This window comes from Rattus norvegicus, chromosome 14, assembly GCF_036323735.1.
Source record: "Rattus norvegicus strain BN/NHsdMcwi chromosome 14, GRCr8, whole genome shotgun sequence".
Lineage (NCBI taxonomy): Eukaryota > Metazoa > Chordata > Mammalia > Rodentia > Muridae > Rattus > Rattus norvegicus.
The window spans coordinates 70,751,675-70,765,429 of NC_086032.1; the positions used below are offsets into that span (position 1 = coordinate 70,751,675).

General features: G+C 41.8%; 1 protein-coding gene across 13 annotated transcripts in view; it reads left to right on the forward strand.

Annotated features, from left to right (window-relative positions):
• Nucleotides 1-13,755, forward strand: part of Ldb2 (LIM domain binding 2) — a 321,331-nt gene that overhangs the window by 262,432 nt on the left and 45,144 nt on the right. The gene's annotated exons all lie outside the window — the stretch shown is intronic.

Here is a 13,755-nt window from a genome sequence, read left to right on the forward strand (position 1 = left end):
GGCTGCATAACCCAGGACATAACCCCAGCTACTCAGGAGACTGAGGTAAGAGAATTGTGTAAGTTCAAGGCTGTGTGAACTACAGAGTAAGCTCAAGGCTGTCCTTTGGAACTTAAGGAAATCCTATCTCAATTTAAAACAAAAATCACTGTAAGAGACCCGGAGATATGACTCAGTGACAGAGTAGTTTCCTATTATAGGGGGAGGGAGGAGACTAGATTCAAATCTCAGTTAAACCAGGTATGCATAACATAGATATATATTCTCCCTCCCCCTCTCCCTGTATATGTGTGTGTGTGTCTGTGTGTGTGTACAGGTGTTTGTGTGTATATAGGTGTATAGGTGTGTGTGTGTGTGTGTGTGTGCAGGTGTTTGTGTGTATATAGGTATATAGGTGTGTGTGTAGGTGTTTGTGTGTATATAGGTGTGTAGGTGTGTGTGTAGGTGTGTGTGTGTATATAGGTGTGTAGGTGTGTGTGTGTAGGTGTGTGTGTATATAGGTGTGTAGGTGTGTATGTAGGTGTTTGTGTGTATATAGATGTGTAGGTGTGTAGGTATGTATCTGTGTGTAGGTGTGTGTGTATATAGGTGTGTAGGTGTGTGTGTTGTGTGTAGGTGTTTGTGTGTATATAGGTGTGTTGGTGTGTGTTTGTGTGTGTATGGGTATAGGTGAAGTAGAAGCTGTGTCTTAGTTAGCATAGCATCAAACCTGCACTCAGGCTTGAGTTTGCTCAGTTGTATGACTCTTGGAGTTAATTACTAAAAAGGTAGCCATGGCCTTATTCCCTAAGTGCCTTGACAATACTTAGTCTGTAGTTGTGTCCACTTTGTAGTGTGGTGTTGAGTTCAATGCCTCTGCTTTCACCCTGGACTCATCTCCTCCTAAGGACATCAGTGGGCCACTTGAAGCAAGTAGCCAGGGCTATAGTCTTCTAGAGAAATTCAACATGGTGCTGAAATCCAGGCATTGCTAGGCCTTATAAATTCTCTACACAATGTGACATGGGTTTTTCTGGCTTGATACAAATTGTTTTTAAATTTAAATATTAGACAGCATCTTCCCTATACAATACACTAAGTGACTCTATATTTCTTCTAATAGAGTTACACCAATCACACCAGTTTAATATGGAATTCCAACAGCCAAGTCACTGGTGGCATATCTGGTTTCATTCACAAAATGAGCATTGTACTCCAGAATCCTGAGAAAGTGACAAGCACTTTGCCCCTGATACATTATCTCCTCTCTGTGAAGCAATTTGACTCACTAGGGTTCTCCCACCACAGAGCTGATACTATGGCTTATCTACCCACCAGTGCACTCTGGGTCTATGGGTTCTATTTTGCAGCCACTGCGCTCTATGTACAAGCCTTGCACCTGCTGAAATGAAATAGGTCTTGGCCAGGCTCACTCTTCTAGGAAAGTGGAAGCAGTCTTCCAATTCATTCACACAGTTCTAGCCACTGAAAACACAAAGAAAAAAATCAACTCTCTGTCAGTAAGAAATTCATCCCTTAGGGGTGAGACTCCCAAAAAGAAGACACTGAAGAGAAGTAAATAACACAATGGAAGTTTCCAGGAGAAAACTAGGTTTCCAGGATGGGAAATAATTCAGAGGAAGGTTTCATCTGAAAAGTGATCCATGAATGGAGTGGGCAAAGATAAAAAAGAAAAGGAAGGAAAAAAAAAGAAAATCTAAGGAAAATGCAGGAAGTTTCCACTAAGTGGGAAACAGAATTTACAGAAGACGGAACTTATGTGCTATATGCCGTCAGAGCATAGAGCAGATTTCATGGTCATCATGCCAAGTGAAGAGCTGGGAGGGATGAGAGGGTAAATGTGGTGTGTCTTGACTAATGTGAGGGTAGGTGGGGGAAATTATTTAGTGATGAGGGTGGTCTGGCAGAATCTTGGTTTTGGGTTGAGGAATGAAGGTTCTCTCCATCATGTAGAGGCCTTGGAACCAAAACCAGAACTGGCAAGAACCAGAATCGGTTAGGTAGGCATCCCACCAACTCAACCATCACCCTCACAGTTGTAACAATCCAGAAACAGTGTGTGCACTGAGGAGACCCAAAGTCTGCCAAGAGAATGAGAATCATGCAAGTGCACTCAGTTGGGGCATCTGGATCTCTGTTCCCAAACATCAGAACTCGGCATTCAGAACCAGCCCTACTATGGGGCTTGGCAGGCTCTGTGGATAGGTATCAAGCCTGGGGACCAACCGAGGCTTTGTTATGATCCTATGCACAGACCCCACATAGCCACCCTTCACCACTACATTATCTCTCCTCGAGGGCCAGAAAAGTGAAAGCTATGGATATCTCTTACTCAGAAGGATGGCATTCCACACCATGTCCTCAGCTGACCCACATTGGGATCAGGGACTTTGTGACTAATGCCTTGATAAGATTTTTAGACAGACTCTTGGTGATTAATTAAAACCAAAAGTTTCTTCCACCTCTCCTTCCCCACCTTCTTACCCCATTTCTCCTCCCCTTCCTCTCCTCTTCAACTTTCCTCCTCCACCTCTCCTCCCCCACATCTCTTCCACACCTCTCCTCCTCTATCTCTCTTCCCCAACCTCTCTTCCCCCACCTCTCGTCCTCCACCTCTCCTGGTTATCTATAAATGGTTAACTTCCACAGTATAATCAAGTCCACCACATTCAGCAGTCCTGTACCTTTAGCCCATGAAGATTTGAAGGTGGAAGAAATGCTAGCCTCCTCCCATGATTGCGAATGAAGGCAGGAACCCTTTGTGAGGAGCACTTCAAGTTGGCGCTGGCTATATGCCAGATCCTGCACCACCTACCTCCTAACCTAGAAGTCTGGAAGTCTCACAAAAATCCCTGTCCATGGTCACCACCCTCAGGAGAAAATGAGCTATGGAGAGGCGAAGTGAAATAAGTCACCCAGCCTTGTGTACCAAATGACAGAACTAGGAAGCTGATCTGAGGAAGCCTGCTGGAGCGTCTGTGTGTTTCATGGCACAGCTCTGCTGCTTCATGGGTAGGAATGGACAAGGGTACTGAGAGTATGGAAGCCATCAGAATCTTCATCAAAATACTCATGACTTTTTTCTTTCCAGGCTTCTACAGTCTAGCTCGCTGCCTATCACATAATCCTTGCCCTGCTCTCCCTATTTGAGTTTCCCCGGCCAGATCTTTCTCTTCCTTCCAGATGTATTCTTCTATCACTTCCTGTGAGGGTCTCTCCCCTGGCATTGCTGGAGTTCTCAGCCCATGGGTCATTGGTGGATTCTTGGCAGGTCCCATACACAAAGCATCACTTTATCTCTTGCTCCATGGTCTAAATAATGTGAAGACTTCTAAGTTCCAAGGAAATGTCACTTGAATGAATACTTAGCAGATGGCTTGTTAAATGATAGATTTGATTTTGAATCACACACACACACACACACACACACACACACACACACACACACACACACACACATACACACACACACACACAAAACCTGTATGATTAATTTTCAAAGTCACTCCTAGAATTTCACCATGGAAACTAAGCGGCAGAGAAGTGGGTTGTATTGTATTGAAAAATAAAAAGATCCTCTCACTCTCTCTAATGTGAAAAATTCCTGCTTAAAGCCTCTGACTCTGAATTTCCAGTGTCACATTTTTGTCCGATAGTATTTCTGTTTATTTTGTATAAGTATACCAAATTTCATTCTGCACCTTTCATTATTTTGCAAATGTATTCTTTCCACTCTGAAGAGCAGTTGGGTGTTTGGGGGATTTTTTTTTTGTGTGTGTGTGAGTATTTTGTCTATTTCCTTTGGCCTGGCTTTCTTAGCTGCTATGATACACGTTTTATGTTTTAAATGTTATGCTTAACACAATGTTAAGACAATTATTATCCCGAATCTAAACAGGAGATATTCCGTTTGTATGTTCTCCGACTCTAGATCCACCCAGCTGCATAATTCTTGCTTACATGCAATCAGGTTGCATATAACTTCCTTTTTGAAAAGATATATATTTCAGTCTTTATCTTTAATTATAGTGTCTGTATCGGGCTGTGTGAAAGTGAGTACAGATGCCTCTGGAGGCCAGAGGCTTCAGATGCCTCTGAAGCTATATAAATGATTGTGTGTGATGGAAATTGAACTCAGATCCATCCATTGCAAGAGAGCATCAAGTGCTCTTAAGTGCTGAGCTATCTCTCCAATGCCAGCATATGAATCATTATTGTTATTTGGTGAACAATGACATCACATTAAGCATATATAGGTGCAGTGTGGTATGGTGACCATGGTTACTTAATTATTCCTCTGATCGGAAGGTGAAGTCATCTTCAAGTTGCTGCTGTCATTAATTCCTTCCCTCCAAACCCCTTTATGCATGCTACTCTTGACCGTGTTTCCTGATAGAGGATTCATTTACCGCTTTCTTACTTGTCTGTCTGCTTTCGAGCAAGATGCTTGGGTTCCTTGAGCCTCACTGTCCTTTTCTGAAAATTAGGAATAAGGTATCTCTCAAGACTTCCCTGAGGACTAGTGAACTTCATAAGAACCCAACACATAAGGAACCTTCTAATAAGCGCCAGTCACATTTTATATAGTAGGTCAGAGTCCAACGTTCACAGTTGTGACTGGTGCGCGTGCGTGTGATATTTATCAATTGCCTTAGCCTCTCAGAGCCCTGGCCTCTGCATGTGTGAATGCTTGTGTGCATTATGAGTCAGAGCATCTGTGTCATGGGTGACAATTACAATAAGAAAGCACATGGAGAGTGCTTTTCAAACTGAATTACTACTCCAGAAGGCCAAGGAACTTTCATTGCAGTTGTTGTCCTCTTTGGATGTTGCCATGGCTTTGAATTCTTTCTTAGGGTTCGGAAACTTACAGAAAATCAGAAGGGGAGGAGGAATATGGAAAATGAGGAAGAGGGAGAGAGGTTGAGAAATGATGTGGGGTAGAGGGAAAAGCCCAGGACATGTGTTATACTGGCCCCTCTCTTTAGGTCTCAAGGTGTCTCCTATGGTTCCATGTGTTTGACCCTTAATCTCGGGTTTAGGGCCACTGGTTTTCTAAGTTGTGAAACTTTAGGAGGTAGAGACTTGCTGAAGAAAGTGAGTCACTGGAGGAAGGCCTTGAGGCTTGATACTATCTTCCTATCTGTCCCCCACTTCCTATCTGTTTCCTATACTGCAGATGCAACATGACTGGCCACTTCTGATCCATGTGTCATGCCTTCTCCTCCATGATGAACCATATTCCTTCATATGAAAGCCAAAATGAGCCCTTAGTCAAAGAACGGGGAAAGCAGCCAATATACTTTCTGAATGCAGCTATCGCTGCAGATGTGCAATCGTTGGGGAGATTTTAATGTTATCTACAGGCTTTATTCTAGTGTTACTTTTAAATAAGCTTACCTCTTCAAATGAGTGATAGCAAGTGGGAGTGGGCATTTAAGCCTGGGAGTTTCAGAGTCGTGTGTTTTTGATTGTGAGTGGCTTGTTTTGTTTCGATACTGCACCTTTAATTTCCCACATGAATGGAGAATTTTGCTGTCGTGCCTTAAAGAACACTGCTCCCTGCAAGTCATCTCCACTGACAGCACAGGGAGAGCAGACCAATGCCGAGAAGTATTGGGCAATTAACTTTGGAAAATGACCCCAGCAGAAGGACATGATGTAGCCTCCAGGAGACTGAGTGTGGCTGGAGTCAGCACTGGAATCCTGCTGAGGTTTTTCTTGTTTCTTATTTCCGGGAGATTTTGACTCCTGGCCAAATATTTCCCTTGATCACACAGGAGACGGAGGAATTTCCACCTAAATGCCACAACAAGCCTGAGGATAGAGCAGGTGCCCCACCGAGGGACTAAAGTGGACCAACAGACTGCACTAGGATGCAGGCTGCCCTTTTCTTGCTTCATTCATTCAGACAGAGCAGTGGCAAAGCCTTGACATTCTGGGGTGGCGAAACCCACCCAGGCAAATCTCCCATGCTTGGTGCAGTGCCTGGCATATTCCAGAGCCCCAGCGGGCTCAAGCATATCATTTAGGATTTCATCCACAGGTCATGGCAGGCTTGCAGCTACTTGTTACAGAGTTAGGCTGTATCCAGAAAATGAGAACGTTAAAACTACCATAACAACTCGGCATTTTTTATACAAACAAGTGCATGACCCTGGCACTCATCCTATTGATTGAAATACACAGCCATTCAAGGGTTATCTTAGTCACGTGATGGGTGGCTGCTGGTGAAAGACTAGAAGGTGATGTCCCATAGGAGATTGACAAGGACTGCCATAACATGTGAGATGAATCTGGTTCAGAGATCCACACTGCATTCCTCAAGGACTGTCTATAATTCTGTTAGCTACTGAGGAAGCTATGTAGAGGCCCCTAGCCCTGAAATTGATATCATTCCTACTTTTCCATTTATTTATTTATTCATTTTATATCCCAATATCAGCCCCCCTCCTCCCAGTCCCCTCCTTGCACATCTTGTCCCCCATCCTCCCTCCCATTCTTCTCTGAGGTCTCCCTGGGTATCACCCCACCCTGGCACATGAAGTCACTACCGGACTAGGTACATCCTCTCCCACTGAGGCCAGACAAGGCTAGCAGTTAGGGGAACAGGATCCACTGGCAGACCACAGATTCAGGGACAGCACTCACTCCAGTTGTTGGGGGACCCACATGTAGACAAAGCTGCACATCTGCTACACGTGTGTGGGGCCTAGATCCAGCCCATGTTTGCTTTTTGGATGGTGAGTCAGTCTCTGGGAGCCCCTCAGAGTCCGGGTTAGTTGATTCTGTTGGCCTTCCTGTAGAGTCCCTATCCTCATCAGTTCCCTCCATCCAGCTCTTCCACATGACTCCCAGAGCGCCATCTAATGTTTGGCTGTGGGTCTTTGCATCTGTTTTCATTGGCTGCTGAGGGGAGCCTTTCAGAGGATAGTTATGCTAGGATCCTATCTGCAAGCATAACAGAGTGTCATTAATAGTGTCAGATTGGTTCCACGGAATAGGTTTCAAGTTGGGTCAGTCATTGGCTGGCCATTACCTCGGTCTCTACTCCATCTTTGTCCCTGCATATCTTGTGGGCAGGACACAATTTGGGTTGACGGTTTTGTGGTTGGGTTACTATCCTCATCCCTCCATTTGGAGTCTTGCCTGGCTACAGGAAGTGGTCACTTCATGATCCATAGCTCCCACTGCTAGCAGTCTGAGGTAATCACTCCAATAGACATCCTTGGAAGTCCCCCCATCCCAGTTTTCTGGCATGTCCTAGAGATTCACTCCCTACCCAATTTCCATTCTCTCTCCCCTGTTCTCCCTACACCTGATACTCACCCACACAAATCAGGCCATAGCACCTTCTGGAATTTAGAGCTACAAGACTCTGCCCTTCTCCTCTATAAGAAAGAGGACTCAGATCCCCAAATCCAGCCCTGAACAAAGGGTTTGAAAGCCTGAAGACCCAGTCTCTGAAACCTCAGTCTGACCAATCTTCTCCCTATCCTTCTCTTCTGCCTCTTTCTCCTCCTCCCTTCTTCCTCCTCCTATTCTTCCTTCTCCTCTCCCTCCTCTCTGCTCCTATTTCATCTAACCATCTTTTCCCTTTCGCTACCTCTTTCCTTACCCTCCTTTCCATCCCCCTCCCCCTTTCTTCAGCTCCTATTCCTGCTGCTTTCCCCTTCCTCCCCCTTCCCCTCTTCAGAGAAAAGCTCCATTTGAGAAGAAGGCAGAGGAGACCCTTCAGAGACAGGAGGATGCTTCACACTGAGAATGATTAAAACCTGGAACACCCAAAGGGCATTTTTAATTGCATTTAGAAATAGAAAAGTAGTACACATGGCTACACGGCAAGGAGGTACATGCAATTCACCCTTAAAGAAGTGAAAAAATCATAACTTACATACGTCAGAGCAGCTAGCAAGCAATGATCTCCAAAGTCAGGCTGGAGGGAACAGTGGTTAGAGCACCTACTAGGTAAGCACATGCATAAAATATATAATAATAGATAACATAAATTACGAAATATATCCAAACAATGAAACAAAAACACTATGCTAGCCAAGTAATCTTAAAATAAGTTCTGAGCCATAGGTGATTGGCCTTAAAAGTACAAATGGGACCTGGATTAAAGAAAGCAATTTCCCAGCCTCAGACACAGAAAAAGAGGAGAAAATTGTTGTTAAACAACACACTGAAAGTCAAGGCCCATGGCAAGGTGGGAAATTGCCAGTTAGTTTAAGGAAAGATTGGAGATTGTGAAGGTAAGTGCATGATGGGGTCCTGAGTTGACTCTTTCATAAAACACCCCTTCCCAATTTTCTGGAATTATCTGAGGAGAGGGAAAATGTGTGTAAGGAAAATAGAAAAGAGGGACAGAAACGGAGATTTTGAGCTCTTTGAGTTTAAGTTGAGGGGGAAACCAGGTTAGCCAGCTGAAACCGGAAGAGGAGCGTAGGCTCACCAGTTTTCCAGGCTCAAGGTCTCTCTCTGAGTTTAACGTCTGCTTACATTTCCATTTTGCTGGACACCATCTTCCTGTCCACCTGAAACTCCAATTCTTTAAACCATAAACTCAAAACACCCAATTATAGGGAGCCGCAAAGATCATATGGATTCAAACCTCTTGACTTTACTTATCTGTATCTGCAGTACACATAAATGCAAATTCTGCTGCTCTATCAATTATGATTTGAGTGTAAAATATCCCCCACAGGCTCATATGGAGTCCCCAGCTGCAGTAGTGTTTTAGACGACTGTGAAACCTTTGGGGTAGAGCCTTGCTAGGGAAAGTGGGTTTTATGAGGTTTTATGTCCTGGGCATTCTCTACTTCCCAACTGCAAGTATGTGGCCAGCTCCTCATGGTCTACTGCCAAGCTTCCCTCTCTGTGACGTACTATGTCCCTTCATAAACTGTGAGGCAAAACCGACCCTTCCTCCCTTAAGTTGCTTCTGGCCAAGTGTTTATTGGCAGCAGTAAGAAAAGCATGTAATACACTGTCACACCAAGCTCCTTCTCAAAGCAGGCCCTTTGTGTCCTACCTGTTTGCTCACTAGCGGTAGAAACTTGGGTGTTTCTGTCTCTCTGTGCTTTCTAATAGTCTCTTACTCCAAGTCCAATTGACAGGGTTCAATGATAGATAAAGAATGAAATAAGGAATGACACCAAGCAGACCTGAGTGAGACCAAAGAGTAGGAGCCAGAATGATGTTTGGCCATGCATCTTGCCACTGCCCCTATAGCCAGCATCCAGTTTGACATTGTTCTTGGGGGATGTAATTGTCACCTTTCCAGATGTCAACTCCACAAACCCAAGAGAGACCTATCTTATCCTAAGGAATCAGTAAAGTTTTATTTCGTTTTACTCCCAACCTTGCCTTTGGCTTTCTTCCTGTGTCTTCCCTTCAAAATAAATTTGTGACTACCTCCCATGTTCCTGAACAGTCTAATCATGAGTGGAAACTATAGATAGAAAAATGAAAGTCATCCTATGATTGATTGATAAACAGAATTTACAAGCATGCACAATGACAGAGATGAGGTCAGATTTCTGAGATTCATGTCATGCCTTTGGCCACCTCACCAACCGTGGAAGGTTTGGAAAGTAAAATGCTTGCTTTGGGGACAATGTTGAGCAGCCCCTGGACCCTGGCAGTGGTCACTTCCCCCACTCTAACTATGCTGTATCTATTAACTCTGAGTTGTGAAGAAAAACAGAAGTGGCATGGAAGAGGTTGAATGTCGTGTACCTCCCAAGGCTATAGAACAAACAAGGGTACACACCATGCCATGCTTAGTAAGCTGGTGATCCTCTAGAAACAAGCCTCTCTCCTTCACTGCCTTAACCCCTGTTGCCCAAACTGTTGCTGTCTTACCTCACAAATCAGCAAGCTTTGATCAAAAGCCCAGGTAAATCCATTGCAATTCATCCTACTACTCACTATTCAAAGCACGTGACCCACGTTGATTCATCCAGGTCAGCATCCCCATTATCCCCGCTCACCACATGAGTCCTCGCTCTCCACATTCACAAGCTATGTAGATTCAGATGACAAGGAACAAAGTGACAGCCAGCATTCTGTCACTATCTCTTTCTAATTTGCACAAATGAAAATAATATTGAACTGAATCAATGAGATTGCTATTTTTACAGGTCAAAAAACAGTAGCTATTGTCCATTTTATTTGAATCACACTACTATTTAAGGGACACGAATAACAGCCAGATAGAAAAACACCAGGCTCCATGATTTCCCACTGCCTGCCACTGTCACCAAGCTCTTATTCAATGTCACAGTGGGACATTTAACAGCCATTTACCAAGTGACAACCTTGTGCCAAGTGTTGCCAATCATATAACTGTCTTCCTATTGTCTATTTAAAAAAAACTTAAATGATGCATATTTTGAACAGACCATTTCTTCGTGTAGCACAAAATTTGAAACATACAAAAGCTCTCTACCTGCACCAATTTTTCCACAGAGACAGCCACAATTGTCTTATGTCTTTCTATCTGTCTGTTTGTTTTTATTTCAGGCATAATCTGTGTATCTTCCAGCACGTATTGCCTTAATTATACACACTCACATCCAGACACTCACAAACCCACACACAGTGGAACAGACCGTGCCTGTAGTGCTAGCTATTGATATGTCCCACGGAAGGACATTACCTTAGCACTATATAATAATCATGCAATCCATACTAGATTGATGGACACTTTGGTACTTTCTATTCCCTTTCTATTGTTAACAGTGATGTACAAAGAGCTTTTAATATTAGATTTTTGCACAGAGACAAATTTTAAAAACTAAATCTGTAGGAGAAAATCCTGGGAATCAGTTTGCCAGAAATACATGCCTAGAAAGGTGCACTGTAATTTTGATAGATGTTGTCAAGCTCTTCAGCATAGTGGATGTAGCAAGTTTCTACTCACCAGAGGCTTATGAAAGCACCTATTTGGATGCAGTGAGTGGCTCAATATGTAATGTCTCTTTCTGTACATGCATGCTGACCCAAACTTAAACATGTAATGTCTCTTTCTATACATGCATGCTGACCCAAACTTAAACCTAACAACCTACACAAAAGAAGGAGAGAACCAACTCTACACAATTCCTCCACATGTATACCTCCACAGGTATGCCCGCACATCTCATATATGCTCACACGAATAAATTTTCAAAATTTGATCAGATATTTCCCACACTATTTAACAGTTACTGATTTTTTAAACAAACTCTAATATTGTAGGTAATCTCATTTTCATTTTAATATCCATTTCTATTATTACCAAAGAAACTAATCACCTCCTAATATGTTTAATTCATGCAGTAGGAGGATGGCAGAGCATTGAGGGTACTTCCTGTTCTTCCAAGGGACACCAGTTCATTCTCACTACCCACATCAAGTTGTTCACAAACCTCTGGAACTCCAGCTCCAGATGATCCAACACCCTCTTTTCTTTTGGCCTCCATTTAAACATTCACAGACTCATGTGTGAAACTGAAAACAATTTCAAAACTGAACCATTTGTATTTCCTGTCATGAGAGTTCATGTGTCCTCCACCCAGTTTTCTATTCGGCTCCAGTTCTTTCTCTTCTGTATGTATATGCAAAGCCTGTGCTCTACCACTGAGGTATACCCACTGGTTCCATTATACATGTATGTGTACATGGGTGCTTATATTTTACATAAGGGATTTGGTTGTAATATAACTGTAATATAACAAATTTAACATTTTAAATTTTTATTTGCTTTGAGGAAAAATACACATTCGCTATATCAATACAGACAATCAACATATTATTTCTCTATATTTATATATATAATAAAACACATTATTCTTCTAAGGCCTCTTTCTAAATTAAACTACTTTCTGTGTTTGTTTGTTTTTTTCGGTTTTTTTTTTAATGTGAGTAATCAATCTTCCAGGAATGGGAAGAGTTATGAAATGTGAGGAATTTCTTTAGCTCTCTAGTTATCTACTACATACCACTTATTGGTTAATGCACATTGTTCTCCAGGATTTAAAATGCCGCTTTTAGCATATTCTAAATTGCACTGAATACTGAGTTCATCTCTGACCTCCAATACCTATTGCCTTAATTTAGCTGTCCATTCTAAATCTTACACTGAATTTCTAAAGGTATTATCACTTTACCATGCTTTGTATATAGTAGACTGCAACTTTATTCTTTTTTTTAGGATTCTTAAGAAATGTTTCTTTTTTCATCTAGACTGGAATTTTAAAAATATTTTAATGGTGTTTATGCTTTAAGTTGACCTGCTTGGGCATTTCAGCTAAATTATTATATCATTGGCAGATGATAATTTTTCTCTTATCCATTCTTGTATTTTATTCTCTGTCTTCGCTCTAGTTATATTGGCTAACACCATTAGAAAGTGTTAAATGAGAGGCAGCGTAATTAACGCACTCACTCAGTGTCTGCCTTTAATGTGAATGCTCTCGGTCTTTTCATTAGCAGGACATGGCTTATGTGTGAGATAGACACATTTCTCATATTCAGGTAATTTCTTACTTTATTCTAGTAAAAACTATTTAAAAGTTTTAATGGCATTAAATTTTACCAGATGTATTTCTAGTATCTAAGGAGATGACCTTATTTTTTCTGCTCTTACTAAACATGATAGTAACAAGCAAGGCTTATTTGACATAATTGATATTCAAGATAGCATTATAATTTCTTAGCAAGCATCAACTCATTTAGTCATCATCTAACCTTGGATTATCTATTATTGCCAGAATGACCATACCTTAAGAAACTTATTTGCACAGACGTTAGAAAACTTGGACAAGATCAAACAACATGGGCCATTTTCCTACAATAAAACACTAGACAAATATTTCACCCTACTTTCTTGATGACAAATCAACATTCCATTCTGGGGAAGTCTTGCTTATTCAGTGTGTCTATTCCTGCTAATTGCTTACATTTAATATTAAATAATGCTAATATTTACCATTGCCTTATCAATATTCAAAGGAAAAAATTTAATGAAATTATCCTATTTCGTTTCTTGTATTGAGATTTCTGGAATTTTCATGAATACTTATGAACATTTTAGAAACATTTCTTCTTGCATTTTCCAGAAAAATTTGAATGGCACTGAAGTTATACATTATTCTTTAACTTGTAGGATTTGAGGATATTTATAACATCTGAAGTAAACAGTGATCTGATAAAGGCTTGTAGACCATTTGAATGTCTGACAATTAAATGGTAATTAAATCCATGGAGATCACTGTGGAATCAAGGCCAGTGAAAGAGGTGGGGGTGTGGGAGGGAAAAGGAGAGGGAGATGGAGAGGGAGACAGAGAGGGAGTGAGAACACCACCGATTCAGACACAGCACTGGAGAGTACCATCACTATTCTTATGTGCTTCTTATTGAGAATCTCTGGAGCCAGGATTGTGTGACTGTAATCTAAGGATCTTTAAACACTAGGAATCCTATCCACTGAAATAACAGCCCAGCTGGGGTTTGCAGGCACCCCATAGATACTGTGTGTTAGGCGTTCGTTCATTCATTCATTCATTCATTCATTCATTCTCATTCTTAGTATTCAAAGGATGTGAACTAGACTGTGTGGTGCTAGATACTGGATGTATAATGACTGACAAGAAAAATAATGTCTTCATTCTCAGGTGTTTGTGGCCAGGTAGAGAGAGGTGTCACATAATCTCACCAAAATTTTTGGTGTTTGTGACTTCAGACACAGAAAAGAAACATAGTTCTATG